We start from the raw sequence: 19,505 nt of genomic DNA, 5'->3' as shown, positions 1-19,505 counted from the left end.
TTATCTTTCACTATCTTGATAACCTATTTTGCCATGCAAAGGCTTTCATTCTGATGATGTCCTGTTTTGTTTTGTTTTTAAAGATTTTATTTATTTATTTATTTGACAGACAGAGATCACAAGTAGGCAGAGCAGGCTCCCCACTGAGCAGAGAGCACGATGCAGGGCTTTATCCCAGGATCCTGAGATCATGACCTGATCCGAAGGCAGAGGCTTTAACCCACTGAGCCACCCAGGGGCTCCTGATGATGTCCTGTTTACCTTTTATCTTGCTGCTTTTGTTTTTAGTGTTACATCTAAGAAGCTATTCACTAAATCCAAAGTCACAAAGATTTACACCTATGTTTTGTTCTGTTTTAGAATTACATTGAGGCCTTTGATCAATTTTGAGGTAATTTTTGTGTATTGTGTGTGGTAGAGGTCTTAATTCATTATTTTGTCTATGGCTCAAGTTGTCCACCTTAATGAAATTTTGGTAGAAGACATATTGAAATTGCTTACAAGAAGAGTGGGGAATGGGCTCTAGGAAAGAACCATAGGCAACCAGTAGTAGTTGTTGAGAAATGCTGTTAGGCCAAAGAGTTTGGGAAATGGGTGGATAGAATAGCACAAATCCAAGAGAGAGTGTGTCGTTAGAGAATTCAAGGGAAAAAAAGGTTTTGGAGAAAGGGGTGTAGTTAGCAACATCAAAATTCTCCAAAGAGTTCAAGCAGAATAAGGACTGGGAGTATCCGTTGAATGTAGTGACTGGATGGTCACTGGTAATAGGGAGAAAGCAGTGTCGGGGGATAGGTGTGGGTCTCATCAGAGTCAGGAGTGAAGCAGATGAAGTAGTTTGGCTATGGTGGAGATAACGAAAACCTATACTTAACCCTGCATCCACCTCGTACCAAAAGCTTCCATAAACAATCTGTCATTTAGTCCCCTTGACCACCTTACTTCCTGTGCAACACCCTACTAGACTTCCTGTGTCTAGAGCATTTCCTGTTTGACACCCATCTTCTTTCAAAGGCTCACAAAAAAATTTTTTTTCCCATAATTTATTCTAGAACTTTGCTGTGATCGCCTTCAAGATTATTGGTCTATACCTTCCAGAATTTACCTCTCCCCTTCCATATCTGTCTGTGTTTCGCTTTCTGGTGCCAATTTTTTTCGTAGTTCTTTAGCCAGGACTGACCCTGTTTCCATGACTAAGTGGATTCAACTCTACTGTTTCAGAAATACACAAGACCTAGATTAAATACCTGTGTCCTCCTTTCTTTGTTTCCTACCCTCTGGAACGCCCCCGCCCCCACCAGCATCACAAGCACAGAGAACGTAAGTGTCATTTCACAGACAACTTTTGCAGAGATGCCCCAGCTTCTGCCCGCTAACATTAAACACAGCTTGACCGGAAGCCCAAACCAAGAGAAAGTGGGCAAGTGTTGCTACTTGGTTTTATCCACTGCCCACGTTCCCATTTCCTTGAGGTCCACTGCCTGGTTTTTAAAATGGACCAACTCTGATTATTTTTAGGCATAGGGGCCAAGGCTGCTTTTCTGAACTTGTTTTCAGCACAATAAAGCATTCTCATTTCAAACAACAACAACAACAACAAAAAACCCCATCACGCTTTCTTCACCTGCTCAAAGATGCAGCCCCACCATCCCCATCTCCCTAAAAGCTTTCTGCAGCCCACTAAAAATATCCAATGTTGACAGATGCAAGCTATCAATACAGAGACTCAAGATCCCAGGGTGAGAAGTGGCCAGAGGCAAAGTCTTGATAAACAGCTCAAATTGGCTCTTACTCCACAGGTGACGCCTAGTTTATCTGGGTAATTGTAAAGGGCATTTTACAGCAAATCAATTAAATGAAAATCTTTTAAACCCTTTTTAAATGGGGGGGAAAGGGGGAGGGTGGAAAGGGCCAAACCTTTGTAAGCTAACAGGTGATTTTAATTGGAACCAGCAGTGTTATACCATGTTTTTGACCCATTCGGTAAAGGCAGAAAAAGAAATCAATAAATTTCCATCAGCATTTGCCCTCCTGGAGTCTTATAAGTAGAATGGAGACACGAACCCCAGTTAATGGCTTCGTCAAGCACCTCACTGATTCTCTAACAGAATTAAATAGGTTGCAGGTCTCTCACCGTGGTCCTCCACCATTGAGATTCAAAATGTCCCAGTGGGCTGGGCGCTGCTAGGTGACACACGGGGTACCGTCCTCTTCTTTACAAGCACAGTCTCCCCTCCGCTCCCGGGCCACGGCGCGACAGAACCTCCCGAAACAGCCCTGTGTCAGAGACGTGAATCCACCCACTGATCCGCTATTAAGAGCAAAACACAGGAGCTCCCAGTTTCACTCCTGGAAATAGATCCATAGAGACTCCACAGGGCCTAATCAGCCAGCCTGATCTCAGCCACATATTATCTGTGCAACCCTGGGTAAATTACTTGACCTCTCTAATTGGCCGTTTTCTCATCTTTATCAGGAGGAGTAATGATACCAACCCACCGCCTCACTGGGTTGCTGCGAGATTAAATGTTGTCGTATGTCAATATACAGTAGATATATAGACAGATACCCTGCAAAAATTTTAGCAAGCAGAAACAATTTTTTAAAAATATTTTATTTATTTGAGAGAGAGAGTACACAGGGGGCGGGGGAGCTGCAGGCAGAGGGAGAGGTGGAAACAGGCTTCCCCCTGAGTAGGGAGCCCAGCACAGCCCGATCCCAGGACCCCAGGATCATGACCTGAGCCTAAGGCACACACTTAACTGACTGAGCCATGCAGCACCCCAATAAGTCTTTATTGTGAATAACAAACTGAGAGTGGCTTAGAGCACAGAGGTACGGCTCATTCGTCATTGTACCCTCAGAATCTGTTGTGCTGCCTAACATATATTAGGGGTTCAATAAACGTTCACGGAATGAGTCACTGTATCCAGGGCTCAGGGAACGGGAGGACACCCAGCAATAAAGTCATTTGCCCAAGGTCACCCTGCCACCTGCCACTTGAAGGCAGAGCTCGTAAACCTCCGAATGGGTTTCCCTTTAAGTTTCCTGCTTCCTACGTGCTTTGATTGTACCTGACTGAGCATAAGTCTGGTGGAGAAAGATTCAATCAAAGTTCCAAGTCTGATTCTATTCCAGCCTGAGCTGAGTGAGTGTCTGTCTCTCCTTTTCCCTGGGTCTGTCACAATCTCAACAAATAGGCTTTTAAATTAAGTAGTGATTTGGAATGTAAGTGAGTGCATTTAAGATGATAAGAGACAGAGAGATCCTAATGGCTGAAATATTTGTCATATCACAAGTAAACGGAGTGTTTCGGGGAGTCACTAATATAACTAATTTTTTCCAAATCCTCCTCTGCTCTATGTGAGAAGATGAGGTCAGTGCAGGTTGAGCCAGCCCGCCGTGAGCAGCTGTCGGGGGACTGAAGAGAATACTGATGGATGGCTGAGGCGCCCGGACTGTTTTCCTGGGAACCCGGAGCCCAATTGTTCAAATTAAGCCGAGGCTGCCCGACAACCGGCGGCAGGCTGCTGCTAATGAAAAGGTGGGGAACTGAATGCAAGGCCCAGGCTGCCTCTCCCCAGAGCACTCAGATGTGCTGAGTCTGTGCTGGGCGTCTGCAGGGAAGTGGGAAATCATCAAATGCCCCTCCCACTCCCCACTCCTGAATCTCCTCTGCAGCAAACGCAAATGGTGTCAGTCAGATTTCTTCTTGACTGCTCCCAGAGCCTGGGATCTCACTACCTGCAAGGCAGCCCATCTCAGTGGCCTCAGGAGAGCCCGGAGACCTCCTCTACTGCTGCCATGTTCACATCCTTCTTTGTGGCAGCGGTGAGCTGAGAGATGGACGGCTGGGCTTGGTGCTTGGACTGTTAGGCTTTCTGCCAAGCACCTGAGTTCAAATCTTGACACCCCGCCCCACCCCCCAAATTTGCTGTTGTGTCTTCAGCTAGGAATAATATTTGTGGAGATTCTTTTGGTTTGTAAAAATGGGGATGATGTCTACCCTTTCTTAAGTGGAAGAGCTGGTGGAGAGGGAAAAATGGGCATTTTACCTGAACCTCACATTAACGAAGGGCCTCACATTAGATCTTGACATTATCTCAGAATGAATATATGTTCAGCCACAGAGAAATACAGGATTGGAAGGAAATATTCACCTTTTTTTTTTTAAAGATTTTATTTATTTATTTGAGAGAGTGAACAAAAGAGAACATAAGTCGGGGGTAAGGGCAGAGGGAGAGGGAGAAGCAGGCTCCTCGCTGAGCTGGGAGCCCAATGTGGGCTCGATCCCAGGACCTCAGGATGATGACCTGAGCTGAAGGCAGATGCTTACCTGACTGAGCCACCCAGGCATCCCCACCATCCAGTTTGAAACTTATGTAACCCTTTTGGGCCATACCCACAGTACGTTCTAAGGAATTTTTAACGTGAATTTTTTTCTGGGACAAGTACATGGCATTGCTTTCTTTTTGTTTTTTAATTTTTTTTTTTTTTTTTTTTGACAGGCAGAGATCACAAGTAGGCAGAGAGGCAGGCAGAGGGAGAGGAGGAAGCAGGCTCCCTGCCAAGTAGAGAGCCCGATGCGGGACTTGATTCCAGGACCCTGAGATCATGACATGAGCCGAAGGTAGAGGCTTAACCCACTGAGCCACTCAGGTGCCCAGGCACTGCATTTTTTAAAGCATTTATTCATTCAATGTTGTAAAGCAAATTGATATTTCATTGTATTTGGAGAGCCTAAAAAAATGGAAATGGTCTAGGCCTTTAGGAGACTCTGACCTGCCTCCTTATGACTATTTTTGTAATCATAGGCACCTGGCTGGCTCAGTGTGCATGCTCAGGCATGCAACTCTTGATCTGGGGATTGTGAGTTCGAGTTCCATGATAGGTATAGAGATTACTTAAAAAAAATATTGTTGAAGGGGTGCCTGGGTGGCTCCATCAGTAAAATGTCTGCCTTCGGCTCAGGTCATGATCCCAGGGTCCTGGGATTGAGCCCCACACCGGGTTCTCTGCTCAGTGGGGAGCCTGCCTTTCCCTCTGTGGGACACCATGCCTGCTTGTGCTCTCTCGCTCTCTCTGTCAAGTAAATAAATAAAATCTTTGAAAAAACAAATCGTTGCAATCAAATAATATTAAGAGTATAAAATTGGCTTATTATGAAAAGGTTTATTATATAAGGTATCTAGAGTAGTCAAAATCCCAGAAACCACAAGTAGAATGGTAAGTTGCCAGGGGCTGTGGGGGGGCGATGGGGTGACAAGGTGGGGGGAATGGGGAGTGTTTGTTTCATGGATACAGAATGTCAATTTTGTTCTGGGGATTTGTGGCATAACAATATAAATATACTTTATATTGTACACTTAAAACTATTCAAGGGATGCCTGGATGGCTCAGTTGGTTAAGACCCTGACTTCAGTTCAGGTCATGATCCCAGGGTTCTGGGATGGAGTCCTGCATCAGGGTCTGTGCTCAGCAGACAGCCTGCCTCTCTCTCTGCCTCTACGGCTCCCCCTCCTCTTCTCCGTGCTTGTGTACGCTCTCTCTCTCACAAATAAAATCTTAAAAAATTAATGAGAAAATAAAAATGGTTACGATGGCAAACTGAGGGCTGTTGGAGAGGAGAGGAGTGGAGGGTTGGAGTAACTGGGTGATGGACATTAAGAAGGGCATGTGATATAATGAGCACTGGGTATTATATAAGACTGATGAATCAGGGACACCTGGGTGGCTCAGTTGGTTGAACATCCGCCATTGGCTTGGGTGGTGATCCTGGGGTCCTGGGATCGAGCCCCACATTGGGCTCCCTATTAAGTGGGGGACCTTCTCAACAGACTGGGTTGAGAGAAAGGGACTAGGGGGATAGTTTGCGTGCCCTCTGCACTTTTCCCTTGCTCTTGGATAGCTGGTCTTTCCTCTTCAGCATTCTAGAGCATCAGCCCGTGGAGATCCTTTGTAAAAGCAGTGGGCTGTCAGGAGAGGTTAACCCTGGGCAAGCTACAGGGTTAGTGTTGCTAGTACCATTCACGACAAGGTCAGTATAGGGTGGAGAGTAACCAGACAGGTTCAGGGTCAGACTGCCTGTGTTCAAATTTCTGCCCATGTCACTTTCTACGTGACCTTGGGCAAGTAACTCGGGCCTCACTTACCCAGATGAAAAGTACAGTTACAAATGGATTGTTGCTATTCATGACAAATAATAAATGCTCGATGACTTAGCTACTTCTGAGGGCTAGGTACTACACCTACACCTACACCAAGTGTAACCTACACCAAATGTAATTTATTACCCTGTCATTTACACCTTTACACACCTTGGTACTGGACATCACACACATCCCTTTTATACATGAAGAAACTGAAAGTCAAGTGGCCACATTGCCAAAAGAGACAGTGCCAGGGTTCTTGAACCTAAGAATCAGGGCTCGGGGTGACACTGCCCCCTGAAGGTCACTTAGGAAATTTGTGGGAACGTTTTTGGTTGTTGGTCCAATTGGGGGCACCTCGGGCCTTTAGCAGGCAGGAGAGAGGGATGCCTGGTATTCTGCAATGTTCAGGTCAGTCCCGTATATCGAGGAAATTTCTACATCCCAAGTGATTTCTGAGTATCTTCCAAATATTCCTATAGGTGAAAAAGCTTTTCATAATTAACTATGTTGTACAATAACATGAAATATTTCTTACAGTTTTAAAATATACTGAATTTTCCCTAAGTGTAAATATCATATAAAATGAGAGATGAGGGGTGCCTGGGTGGCTCAGTGGGTTAAGCCTCTGCCTTCGGCTCAGGGTCCTGGGATGGAGCCCCACATCGCGCTCTCTGCTCAGTGGGGAGCCTGATTCCCTTCCTCTCTCTCTGCCTGCCTCTCTGCCTACTTGTGATCTCTGTCTGTCAAATAAATAAATAATCTAAAAAAAAAAAAAGAGAGAGAGATAGAGAGAGATGAATGCCCTTTGTTTTCGCTGGGACGATACAAAGATTTGCTTACCATTTCAGAAAAGCATGTCTTGGTGGCAATGTCACTCACATTGGAGCCACCAAAGTATTGGCCTGAATCAGTCCGAATTAGTACCTGGCTTTCGCAAAGTTTCTGCAGGAGTGATCACCTCACTTAGTTCTTTGTGTCTTCTGATTATCTGAACTTGAGCATTTATCTACCGAATCACGGTATTTTATTGCAGGTTGTTTTTCTTTACTTCTCCTTCAGATTTATAATTACAAATGGAATATTTTGGTTATCTATGAATTTCACTCTGTGATAGGAAAGAGGATATTCTAAAATATTTCTTATAAAAAAAGAGGTCTGAGCAAGTTGGGAACCCCACTGCATTACAGAATACACTTTCTAATGGTTGGCAGGATTTAATCAATCAGGTTCCCATTCAAACTGGGGATCATGCACGATTGTCCCTTGGTTCATCTCTGGGCCACACCTCTGTTGCAATACAAAACTGTGTACCTTCAGTCAACAAATATCCACAACTACTAAAAGAACAGGTAGTACCTACCTCTGAGACAGGTATTATTACTCCCTTTTTTATAGATGAGAAAACCGAGTGTCTAAGAAGTTTTAATCTTGGTGCAAGTTCTTAGAAGGGAATTATATTTTAAAGAAAAGTATTTTCAGAGGGACACTTGCTTGAGGTTTTCACAGGTGGGGAAATATGGTATGCAAACCCCAGAGCTCAGGCTCTGTCCCATGATTCCCAGAGAGGCAGGGCCTACAAGAAGGGGATATATGAAAATGAAGAAGCCACAGTCCCCACCTCAGAGGATCTCCCTGTCCATAGAGAAGACAACCAGGCATGTAAATATCATGCGTGAAAAAGACTATACTAAAGGTGCAAACATAGAAGGAATGTTGAATGGAGAAGTCACCAAACTTGTTTAGGAGAACTCCAGAAAGGGAATATTTCAGCTCGCTTTTAAAAAATGAATAGGGCGCCTGGTGGCTCAGTTGGTTAAGTGTCTGCTTTTGGCTCAGGACGTGATCCCAGAGTCCTGGGATCAAGCTCTGCATTGGGCTCCCTGCTTGGCAGGGAGTGTGCTTCTCCCTCTCCTTCTGCCCCTTCCCCCTGCTGGTGTGCTCTCTCTCTAATGAGTAAAATCGAAAAGAAGGAAAGAAAAGGAAGGGAGAAAAAAAGGAGGTAGGGAGGGAGGCATCACCAAGTAGAGCGGAAGAAAGAAGCCCTTCTAAGCCCACAAGCCCTGTCCTGAGGATATTATTCTGTCGTGATTCTACCTTTCTCCATTCTTTCCACTTGCGTTAGCCCTCTTTCTCCACACTGCTCTCTGACGGCAGCTTTGTCATGGACAGATCACCATGCTCAACAAATTTACCCTTCATATAAGCATAATACCAAATCCAGTTGATTAAAAATATTTTTGAAAAATCCAAATTTAACATCACACTTAATGGTGAAATGTTGAATGCTTTCTTCCTAAGATCAGAAACAAGGCAAGAATGTCCACTCTCAATGTCATTCTACTCACTATTTTCCTGGAGTCTTAGCCAAAGCAATAAGGAAAGAAAAAGAAGTAAAATGTATACAGACTGGAAAGGAAGAAATAAACCATCTTTCCTCATAGATAACAGGATTGTTTCTGGGAAAAATGTTAAAGAACTCCACCAAACCATCATAGAATTAATAACTGAATCCAGCAAGATCTCACAAAACTTGGTTAATATTTCAGTTCAGTTATTTTCCTACAAAGTAGGAGCAATTAGCTGGGAAATGAAATTTTAGAGCAGTTCTATTACAATAGCATAAAAAATATAATTAGGAAAATTTAACAAAAGATGGAAGGTTTCTTCCTTCTAAACTATAAAACATTGCTGAGAGAAATTTTAAAAGACTTAAATAGGGGCACCTGGGTAGCTCAGTTAAGCTTCTGACTCTTGAACTCAGCTCAGGTCTCAGTCTTACAGTTGTGAGTTCAAGATGCTCACTGGGTTCTGCACTGGGTGTGGAGAAAGAAAAAAAGAAAGAAAGGAAAAGAAAAGAAGAAAAAATAAAAGAAAAGAGGCTGCCTGGGTGGCCCAGTTGTTAAGTGACTGCCTTTGGCTCAGGTCATGATTCCGGGGTCCAGGGATCGAGCCCCACTTCAAGCCTCACATCAGGCTCCCTGCTTGGCAGGAAGTTTGCTTCTCCCTCTCCCAGTCCCCCTGCTTGTGGTCCCTTTCTCGCTGTGTCATTCTGTGTGTCTCTGTCAAATAAATAAATAAAATCTTAAAAAAGAAGGAAAGAAAGAGAAAGAAAGAAAGAAATGGAGATCTATACTGTATTCTTGGAATGGTGCTCAATATTAAGATGTCAAGTTTACCCAATTTAATCTATAGAGTCATTAAAATCCCAATTACAATTCGAGCAGGTTTTATTTATGTTAGAAGCTGAGTTGATTTTTAAAATGTACACAGAAAGGGAAAAGATCTAGAAGAGTCTAAACAAACTTGAAAAAGAACAGAGTTGGGGGGTGCCTGGGTGGCTCAGTGGGTTAAAGCCTCTGCCTTCAGCTCAGGTCATGATCCCAGGGTCCTGGGATCGAGGCCTGCATTGGGCTCTCTGCTAAGCTGGGAGCCTGCTTCCTCCTCTCTCTCCGCCTGCTTCTCTGCCTACTTGTGATCTCCATCTATCAAATAAATAAATAAAATCTTTAAAAAAAAAAAAAAAAGAAAAAAGAACAGAGTTGGGGGAGTCATAACCTGATTTTAAGACTAACTATAAAGCTATAGTAATCAAACTTACCCCAAGACAAACTTAATAAAATCTAACTGTTCCAGTTATCTATTGCTGTGTAACCACTCACCCTGAAACTGTGGCTTGATAATGACACTCATTTACTTTGGTCATCGCCCCGGGGACGGATGGACTGGACCCAGCTGACTGATTCTCACCAAGTCTCTCTGAATGAAGATACAGTCCGTTGAGGGCTGGGACTAGATCACCTTCAACCTTTGTCACTCCCATGTTCGGGGCACAGAATAAGAATGCACAACAGCTAGGGCTCCTCTTTCTATGTGGCATTTCCACTTATGGGCCTCATAGGGGCAGGGTAGCCAAAGATGCCTATAGCGAATGTCCAGAGAATCAGGTGAAAGCAGCATGGAGGGGCGCCTGAATGACTCAGTGGGTTAAACCTCTGCCTTTGGCTCAAGTCATGATCTCAGGGTCCTAGGATAGAGCCCCGCATCAGGCTCTCTGCTCAGCAGAGACCCTGCTTCCCTCTCTCTCTCTCTCTCTCTGCCTGCCTCTCTGCCTGCTTGTAATCTCTCTCTGTCAAATAAATAAATAAAATCTTAAAAAAAAAAAAAAAGAAAGAAAGAAAGAAAGCAGCATGGATTTAACAATCCAGACTTGGAGATTACCCAGAGGTGCCTTCCCTTCATTCTATCTTTCGGAAGTCAATCAAAGCCAGCCCATACTCAAGGGAAGAGGAATTAGACGCCCTACCCTCATGCTAGGAATGCCCCCCCCAAAATTGCAGACATGTTTTGAAACCACCATACAAACCAGACAAGTGAAGAACCTGAAATAAGACTCACTTTTGGCCTAAAGAAAAGTATGGTAGAAACAAGATAGCCTCTGATAAAATGATGGGAAATGCCACTTGGGACTGCCGAGTTTTCCTTAGGCTCCTGATAAGATTAATCAGCAATGGCAGGTTGGTAAAGACAAGAAGCCAAAATTTCATGTGCCTTCTCTCTTCCACTTCAGGCCTGTTTTTTTTTTTTTTTCTTTTTTAAAAAAAATAGTTTATTTATTTATTTGACAGACAGAGATCACAAGCAGGCAGAGAGGCAGGGATAGAGAGAGGAGGAAGCAGGCTCCCTGCTGAGCAGAGAGTCCAATGCGGGGCTCAATCCCAGGATGCTGGGATCATGACCTGAGCCGAAGGCAGAGGCTTTAACCCACTGAACCACCCAGGCACCCCCACTTCAGGCCTCTTAAACATGCTGTTCCCACTGATTGGTATGACCTTCCGCCTTCCTAGGACTATCCTATTCATTCTTCAGGTTCAGTGTACCATCTGCTCCTCCAGGAAGCCCTCCTTGACCCCCAAGCCAGGGTCAAGGCCTCTTCACTCGGGTGCCATAACTCCCTATACTCTGCCCTTTCTCAACACTCATTAGCGCCTTGCTGTCTGTTTGCTTTTTGATCCCTCTGCTAGATCCTTTACTGGAGTTGAAGCTCCAGGAGGGCCCAAGGCAGGATTTTGTCCACCTCTGTATCCACTGCACCCTAGTAAGGCTGATAATGGACTTTAAGTGAGGGTGTGTTATATTCCTGAGCTATGACAGGACTCAAAGCCACACAGAAAGCAGCTGCAAGATCTCTTACTTTGTCCCGGGGTATTGTTCATTGCCTTCCTGTGCCTGCAAACTAGAAGTGGGCAGCGCAGATCTGACAGCATGAGTAGCTAGTCCTTCCGTGTGAATAGCCAACACGGCCATGTCCTCCACTGTGGCATCCCCTCCGGCCTTCCCAAATCAGCCAACTCTCCTTCCCAGCTCCTCTCTGAGAGTAGATCGACCTGCTTCCCACTAAAACCATAGACGCAATAATAGGAGGGGAAAAAAAGGGTGGAGCGGACGACAATTGGTGGCAACGAGATGAACACAGATTAATGATGTGGACCTCACCCTGGACACCCCAGCCTGGGCTGGGGAAGGTTCATAGTTGATACCCATTAAAGGGCTTAATGAAATAATTATAATTCTCACCCCAGAGCATCAGAGAATCAATACTGGGGAACTTTGGAGCACTCTGGGGGTGGTGTCCCACCGGCTTCACAGTTCAGCCCAGCAGGCAGAGCTGGAGGAAATAAATACAGCTGACACAGAAGTTGCATTAAAAGAGGGCAGTCATAGATTAAAAGCTGCCCGGATCCTGGCGGCTGACCGTCGATATCCTTTATTCCCTACCTCGCCCCAATTCTGCCCCCTCCAGGCACTATTAGCCCAAATCAATGGGCTGTCAATTGACATCACCAGCTCCAGCATTAATGCGAGCTCACAAAAGAAGCCCGGCCCTATATTATCACTTCTCTCGCTTCCAAATTACCACGTAATGCAGGCCACCGGCTGCCTGTGCCGTTAACACTACACACGATTTGTTGGGATTGGACTAAACATTTCATGGCTAAAGATTTCATCAGAGACTTGATGACAGAAATAAACTGCTGCCCACGGGGAAATCACCGGCGATAACAGAATTAGGCATTGTTTGGGAATCTGGAGGGATGATGGGCCGGTAAAGGGAATTCTGCCCACAGCTAGTGACCTACGGTGGGACCTGCTTCAGAGAAGGAGACTCATGAAAATGCCTTTTTGTTGATCCCATGAATGAACAGGTATTTGGATTTTTGTGGAGCGTTTGCTCTTTTTAGGCAAAAGCGGGAAAGAAGTTTCCTTCTCTTTGGTAACAGGGAATGTGACTGCTACAGGTTGAATTGTGTTCCCTGCCCCCCCCCCAATCTAGAGAAGTCTATGGAAAGTAATAAAGGGAAATCTCAATGAAATGGACGTGATGCCAGAAAGGGAGGCTGGAAGGGGGAGCCCGGACCATTCACTGTCAATTGCAAGAAGAATGATCAGTTCCAGACCCCACCAGAGGAAAAGTCCACAGGAAAAAAGGATCAGTTACAGGCCCCAGCAGGGAAGGAGGTATACTGTGTCTCCTAGGAGAGATGGTGGGTCCATGCAACTCAGCCAGGGAGAACTCCTCCCCCACCCCCACCCCCTTCGTGCTTTTCTCCAGTGGACTTTCATTCAAAACAACTCCCCCCAACTTCCTCCTCCTTCCCTGTAAAATAAAGTTCCTGCCCTTTGTTTGTGGGACTTGCCTATGGTTTTGCCTGAGCTTGCTTGTCCTACATTGCCATTCTGTTACTCCCAAATAAACCCGTTTTGCTGGTAAAATCAGCAACAGCTTTATTTTTAAGGCTAGCGGATCCTAATGCCCTCAGAACGTGACCTTATTTGGAAATAAGGTCTTTACAGAGGTGACTGAATTAAAATGAGGTCATTAGGGAGGGTTCTACTCCAGTATGACTGGCGTCCTAGTGGAAAGCAGAAATTTTGACATAAACAGATGTGCACAGAGGGAGGTCGAAGTGGACATAGGCAGGGAGAAGACAGTCACGTGACTGCAATGGTGCTCTACAAGCCCAGGAACATGGGAGGCCCCTGGAAGCTAAGAGAGTGGCCCAGAACAGTTCCTTCGCTGGTGCATTCAGAGAATGTGGCCTGCCAACACCTTGACTTCAGACCACTGGCCTCCAGAACTGTGAAACTATGCATTTCTGGCTTAAGCCATACAGGTTTTGGTCCCTTTTTATGGCAGCCTTAGGAAATGTTAGTAATTATGGCTGCTGTTTAACCAGCGGTCAGTAATAATAGCTCTTACTGAGCACTTATTCTAGGAGCCAGGCAGAGAGCTCCATATTTACTGGCTCATTGAATCTGCATAACGAACCTAATAGCTGACTGTTACAATCCCTGTTTCAGGAGAGACTCCGTTTTAAGAGATAAGAGTTTGCTTAAGGTCACACACCTAGTCAACGGCAGAGCAAGTCTCAGACAGAAACATGACAAACAATCAACAAGCAAATAAAAAGGTTCCTAGTCACTATTTCCAGTTTTCAGATGATTACTTGCCGCCTGCTTTCTTTCCAGACCAATCTAATTTTCTCAACCCCTGGTGTGGAACCTGTATCTACTTGGATTAAGAGTCTACTGTGTCTCCAGCAGAAGTGCAGACGTTTGAAAACAACAGCACGGAGGGAGACAGGTTTGTCCAAGGGTACAAACTTCCAGCTCACAGGATAAAGAAGTCTTGAGCGTCTCATGGAGAGCATGGTGAGTACATAGATTCTGGAAAGTTGCTAAGAGAGCAAATCTCAAGTATCCTCACCAGGAAAAGGAAGTGGTGATTAATGTCAGGGGACGGGGCGTTCCTAAGTGTATCAAACCAACATGTTACGCACCCTAATGTTGCACCAGAGTGTACATCAAGTATGGCAATAAAGCTGGGGTGGGGAATGAAAGGAAAATTGCTGAATAGCCATGATTGCTTGCTTCCTTGAAAGTAAGAATGTTACCTATTATTTCTCTTCATCCATCTTCCCATTTGGCACGGCAGGGGACACACACTCTGTCTCTCCCCTCCTACCCATTCACTGGGGAAGCCAGCTTTCTAGCCTCTTTCCCTCCCCTTTTCGGAATTAAAAAAAAAAATCATAAAACTGCTTTATGGGGACTTACCACACAATTCATCCCTTAAAGTATACAATTCAGTATTTTTCATATATTTGCAAAATTGCGTTTAACCATTATAATTCATTATGATTTCATCATCCTCAGACAAAGCCCTATTACCTATTTAGAGTAACTGCATTTCTTCCAGACCCTCCTTTCCCTCCGCTTCAGGGAACCAATCTACTTTCTGTCCCAAAAGATTGGTCTATCCCGAACATTTCACGTAATTGTATAATATGTGGTCTTTTGTGGCTGCCCCCCTTTTCAGGGATACATTAACATGTATTAGGACCTCATTCCTTTTTATATTTGAATAATATCCCACTGCAACTTTGTACCATTTACCCATTCATCAGGTAATGGTATTGGGGTGATTGACTCTTCTTGGCTCTTATGATTGATACTGCTGTGAACACCTGTGTACAAGTTTTATGTGTATGTATACTGTAATCACTCTTGGACACATAGCTAGAAGTAGAATGCCTAGGTTGTAATGGCAATTCTGCTTAGCTCTTTGAGAACTGCTAACTGTTTTCCATAGTGGCTGTACTGTTTTATCATCACACCAGGATTGTAGGAGGGTTCCAGTTCCTCCAGTTCCTCCACATCCTTGCCAAGTTTTTTTTTTTTTTTTAATGGCCAACATCCTTGCGGGGAATAAAGTTCTGTCTCATTGTGGTTTTGAGCTGAATTTCATTGATGGCTAAGGATCTTTCCATGTGCTTATTGGCTATTTGTACATCTTCTTTGGAGAAATGGCTTTTCAGATATTTTGTCCACTGTAGAAATATTTTTAAAATGTATTTTTAGGAGGCGCACCTGGGTGGCTCAGTGGGTTAAAGCCTCTGCCTTCTGCTCAGGTCATGATCCCGGGGTCCTGGGATCAAGCCCCGAATTGGGCTCTCTGTGAAGCAGGGAGCCTGCTTCCCTCCCTCTTTCTCTGCCTGCCCTTCTGCCTACTTGTGATCTTTGTCAAATAAATAAATAAAATCTTTAAAAAATGTATTTTTAAGATATTTAAGATATTTTATTAATATTTTTAAATATTAAGATATTTAAGATATTTTAAATTAAGATAATTTAAGATATTTTTAAGATATTCTGGATACCAGTCCTTTATTAGATACATGGTTTGCAATGGTTTCTCCAATTCTGTGTCTTGTCTTTCTTCACTTCCTTGATGGCATCCTTTACCTAAGTTCTTAATTTTCAGGAAACCCAATATGTCTTTTTCTTTTGTTGCTTATGCTTTTGGCATCATATCTAAGAAACCCTTGCCTAATCCAAGTCAAGAAGATTTGCAGCCTTTTTTCTTATTGTTCTGGGCCTGACTGCATCCTCTGAACACCCAACTGAGGTGCAGCTTCTGAGGACAGGCTCCATTCTCCCCAAGCCAGGCTGTCTGGCTGTCCTCTCCAACTGCAAAGACTAGCTGCACTGCCTTTGCTCACCCCATTCATTCCACATACTGCCCAGATTTTGGAGGCAGTCTAAAGACATCAAAGTCCATTAGGCAAAAGGTTTTGACAGTTGCCACTGTCAACTTTATTTGGCTAGAGTTATTCCGGGTTTGATCATTTCCTCCTCTCATGCAGCTTTAATCTTGGCTCCCCAATTCTGCAAGGAGCAACTATAGCAAAGGCCTGTGGAGGGTCCTGAGCTCGGCCAGCCAACCTCTCACCACTCCATAACCGTGACCATAACCAGACCCTTACAAAGAGAGTACATTCTACTACTAATCTCTTGGGTGCCTGCTTCACTCCTTTTTATTCTAACACTTGATAAATTATATACTTATCATGTGCCGGACACTGGAAATACAGGAGTGTGTGAATACTCTTGCATTCTTGGGTTTGAGTTTGAGGGGGGAGAAATTCCAGCATTTCATATAAATATGGTTGAATCTCCGAAGTTCAAAGGTGATGAGCGAAATAACATAGGGGCTCAAATTAGACTGTATTAGGAAATTGAGATTTACCTTCTTTCCCCCTCCATGTTTCAAGGCTCTGTATCTCCCCACCATCCCCATGCCCCACATACCCTGAGATCCCTACCCAAAGCCATAACCCCAACCAGAGCACTTGCTCTACCGCCTACTGGGAATGCTTTACCTGGAACATGAATGTGAGTCTTCAGTGTGGACTTCCTTCCTCCACACTTGCTTCCAGGTTAGGCAATTTGTGAAACAAACGAAAGCACAGACTTTAGGGATCAAGTTTCAGGAGCTTTTCTCAGCTGCGTTTGGAGTTGTTTTCTAAATAGCTACTGCCATCTAGTGGAAAAAGAGGTCCTTACATCCAAACGCAGACCCCGAAAATGAAAATTCTCAACTTTTCCCTATTTATGTTCCACCAATCACTCTCTTCTACCTTACCAGAATTCAAAAGGCTGTTTTTCCTATGAAAGTATAGGATACCTGGAAAACTATAGGTACTCCATAAATACTGTTTGAGCAAAGGATTGTTTGCAGGTACTATCATTCCATTTCTTTGTATTACAATTTAAGTAAATATATAGTAATATTGTTGGGAGTAAAGTATTGCTGTGGCTTTGCAGATAAAAACTACTCCCTTACTAGTTTAACAAGTGCAACAATTACTGTGGATTAAACTCAAGGTATTGCTAAATACAGTACCTGAAACTCTTAAAAAGCTGCACACGGAGGTACTTCGCTTTTTTTGCTCCCTCTGCCCAATCCAGTGGAGCCCTGTGCAAAATTATGAGCCAGCAATCAAGCACCACATTTCTGCTTATAACCACAACCTCCTTAAAAATTCGCCATAATTAAAAACTGCCTTTGCCACCCCACATATATTTACACGTGCATAGCTGGGACCATTTGACCATCCAACCTTCCTTCCTGAGGAAGGTCGTTAAAAGAATCAAGAGGGGCACCTGGGTGGCTCAGTGGGTTAAGCCTCTGCCTTTGGCTCAGGTCATGATCTCAGGGTCCTGGGATCAAGCATTGGGGGGGGGGGTCTCTGCTCAGCAGGGGGGCCTTCTTCCTCACTCTCTCCCCGCTTCCCTCTGCCTACTTAGGATCTGTCAAATAAACAAAATCTTTTAAAAAATAAAAGAATCAAGAGAAGTGGAAGCCATCTATTAACTCTAAACAGAACTGTAAGTGTTAAATACTGCCATCCTCTAGGACCACTTCTCTGCATCTTCTTCTAAGGGTGCTCTAACAACTTCTGGTACTTCTAGCTAGAGTCTTCGCACCAAGCATGCCATTTTATACTTTGTAAAAGCATTTCATGGTTACCAGTTGGTCTTGTGTGGGTCAGCCTCCCCTGTTACTCTACATATATAGGCCAGAACACATTTTTACCAGCTTCTTAATCTACCCCCATAAACCAGGTTTATCTCACAGCAGGAACCTCATTAAACACAAAATTAAGTTGGCTTGAGTCACTGAGCTCCTTCAATGCCCATGGTTGCATAGACTGCTACTTGCAAAAGGCAAAAATAAATCACTGGCCATGAACACAAAGAACTACCAGATGAGTACAGACATGAAGTTTACTAAGTACATGATTGCATGTGTTGAGGAGCAAGATACAAAACTCCCTTTAAGAAAATATTCCTTCCAAGGACACCAGGGTCACTTAGTTAAGTATCTGCCTTTGGCTCAGGTCATGAGACCAGGGTCCTGGGATTGAGCCCCTCCTCAGCAGGAGCCTGCTCCTCCCTCCCCCTCTGCTGCTCCCCATGCTTGTGCTCTCAAAATCTTTTTTTACTTTTTTTTTTAAATTTGACAGACAGAGATCACAAGCAGGCAGAGAGGCAGGCAGAGAGAGAGAGAGAGAGAGAGGAGGAAGCAGACTCCCTGCTGAGCAGAGCCCGATGTGGGCCTCAATCCCAGGACCCTGGGACCATGACCTGAGCCGAAGGCAGGTGCTTTAACCCACTGAGCCACTCAGGCGCCCCTCTCAAAATCTTTTTTAGAAAGATATTCCAGTATGTGTGAATCCCAGATGCTGTGCTGAGCTAGTGTTTAATTCAGATATAATGGAGCAAAAATACAGGTTCTGGAGTAAAGCCTGCTAGAATTTGAATCTGGATCCCTCCCCTGAGGCATCTGAGATCAACTCAACTCTGAACCTGTGTCAACTGCAAACATAACCTTGTTCAGATTAGTTATTTAAGAAATCTAGCAAATAGCTAATTTCCACCTTCTTCCCAAAGCCTCGGTATTTCCTAGTATACATGCCAAAATTCTTCCATTTGTATACAGGAAACCACCATTTATCAAAACCCAATTTGTTTCACTAATGGAACTCATGGACAGAACTTTAACTGAAGTTCTTTTTTAACAGTAACAAGAACTTAACTTTGGTTGGGCTTTGTCTTGTGTTTTTCACTAATCACATTTGACCCCCACAATTTTACCAAGACCCCATGATTTCAAAGGAACAACAAAAAACTTACATTTCTTTTGAGCAGAGTACTCTCAAATTGTTTGCTTCAGTTCATAAAGGACATATTAACAAAAATAAGTAAAACCCAGGGCAGATAAACTAAAAAGGTGGGGGGAAAACATGCAAGTTATATACAAGAGGCCTGGGCTTTTCCCAAGAATCATGTATTGCTTTTTTAAAAAACTTGTGACCCTTGAAAAGATAAAGGAAAGCAAACATAAATCATGTATGGTACCATAAATTTCTGGAGATTAAGCATTACGTGGATACACTCCTAAATCACAGGAGTGTATTATCAACCATTATGTTATTACCAACCACTTAGATAATGACCTCTGTATGAATGAGGTTTTAGCTATTTCTTACAGACCTTGCATAATGCTCTTCAATGTTGCAGTTACTGCAAAATCATCATACAAAATCCAAACACGTGTAATACCAGGTTACCCAGGAACCAACAGTTCCTAAGACAGGAAAGTTGAGTAGGGATCAAGGTTTGGGGATTTTTGCAGTTAAAATCTTAGCAAAGGATAGGATTCATTTTTGCCACCAGATGGCAAACGTGGCACAACCAACCCTTGTCAACTTTGTCCATGTATTTATCACCTCTCCCTGGTTTCCTTGCTCTAGGCTTGAGGACTGAGGCCCATCAACCACCAAATGACACACACACGACTTTTATGGGAGTCAAACTCCAAGGCCAAGTACTTTTGGTACATAGTACAACACCAAACATTTACTGTCAAAGCCAAATTCAACCTGTTTAATACACCCACCGTAACAAAAAAAAAAAGCATGTAGAGATTTGCTCTGAAACCACTTACCTAAA

Source organism: Mustela putorius, unplaced genomic scaffold, assembly GCF_011764305.1.
Source record: "Mustela putorius furo isolate JIRA1106 unplaced genomic scaffold, ASM1176430v1.1 tig00000460_pilon_pilon_pilon, whole genome shotgun sequence".
NCBI lineage: Eukaryota > Metazoa > Chordata > Mammalia > Carnivora > Mustelidae > Mustela > Mustela putorius.
Note: the sequence above shows the minus strand (reverse complement) of the source record.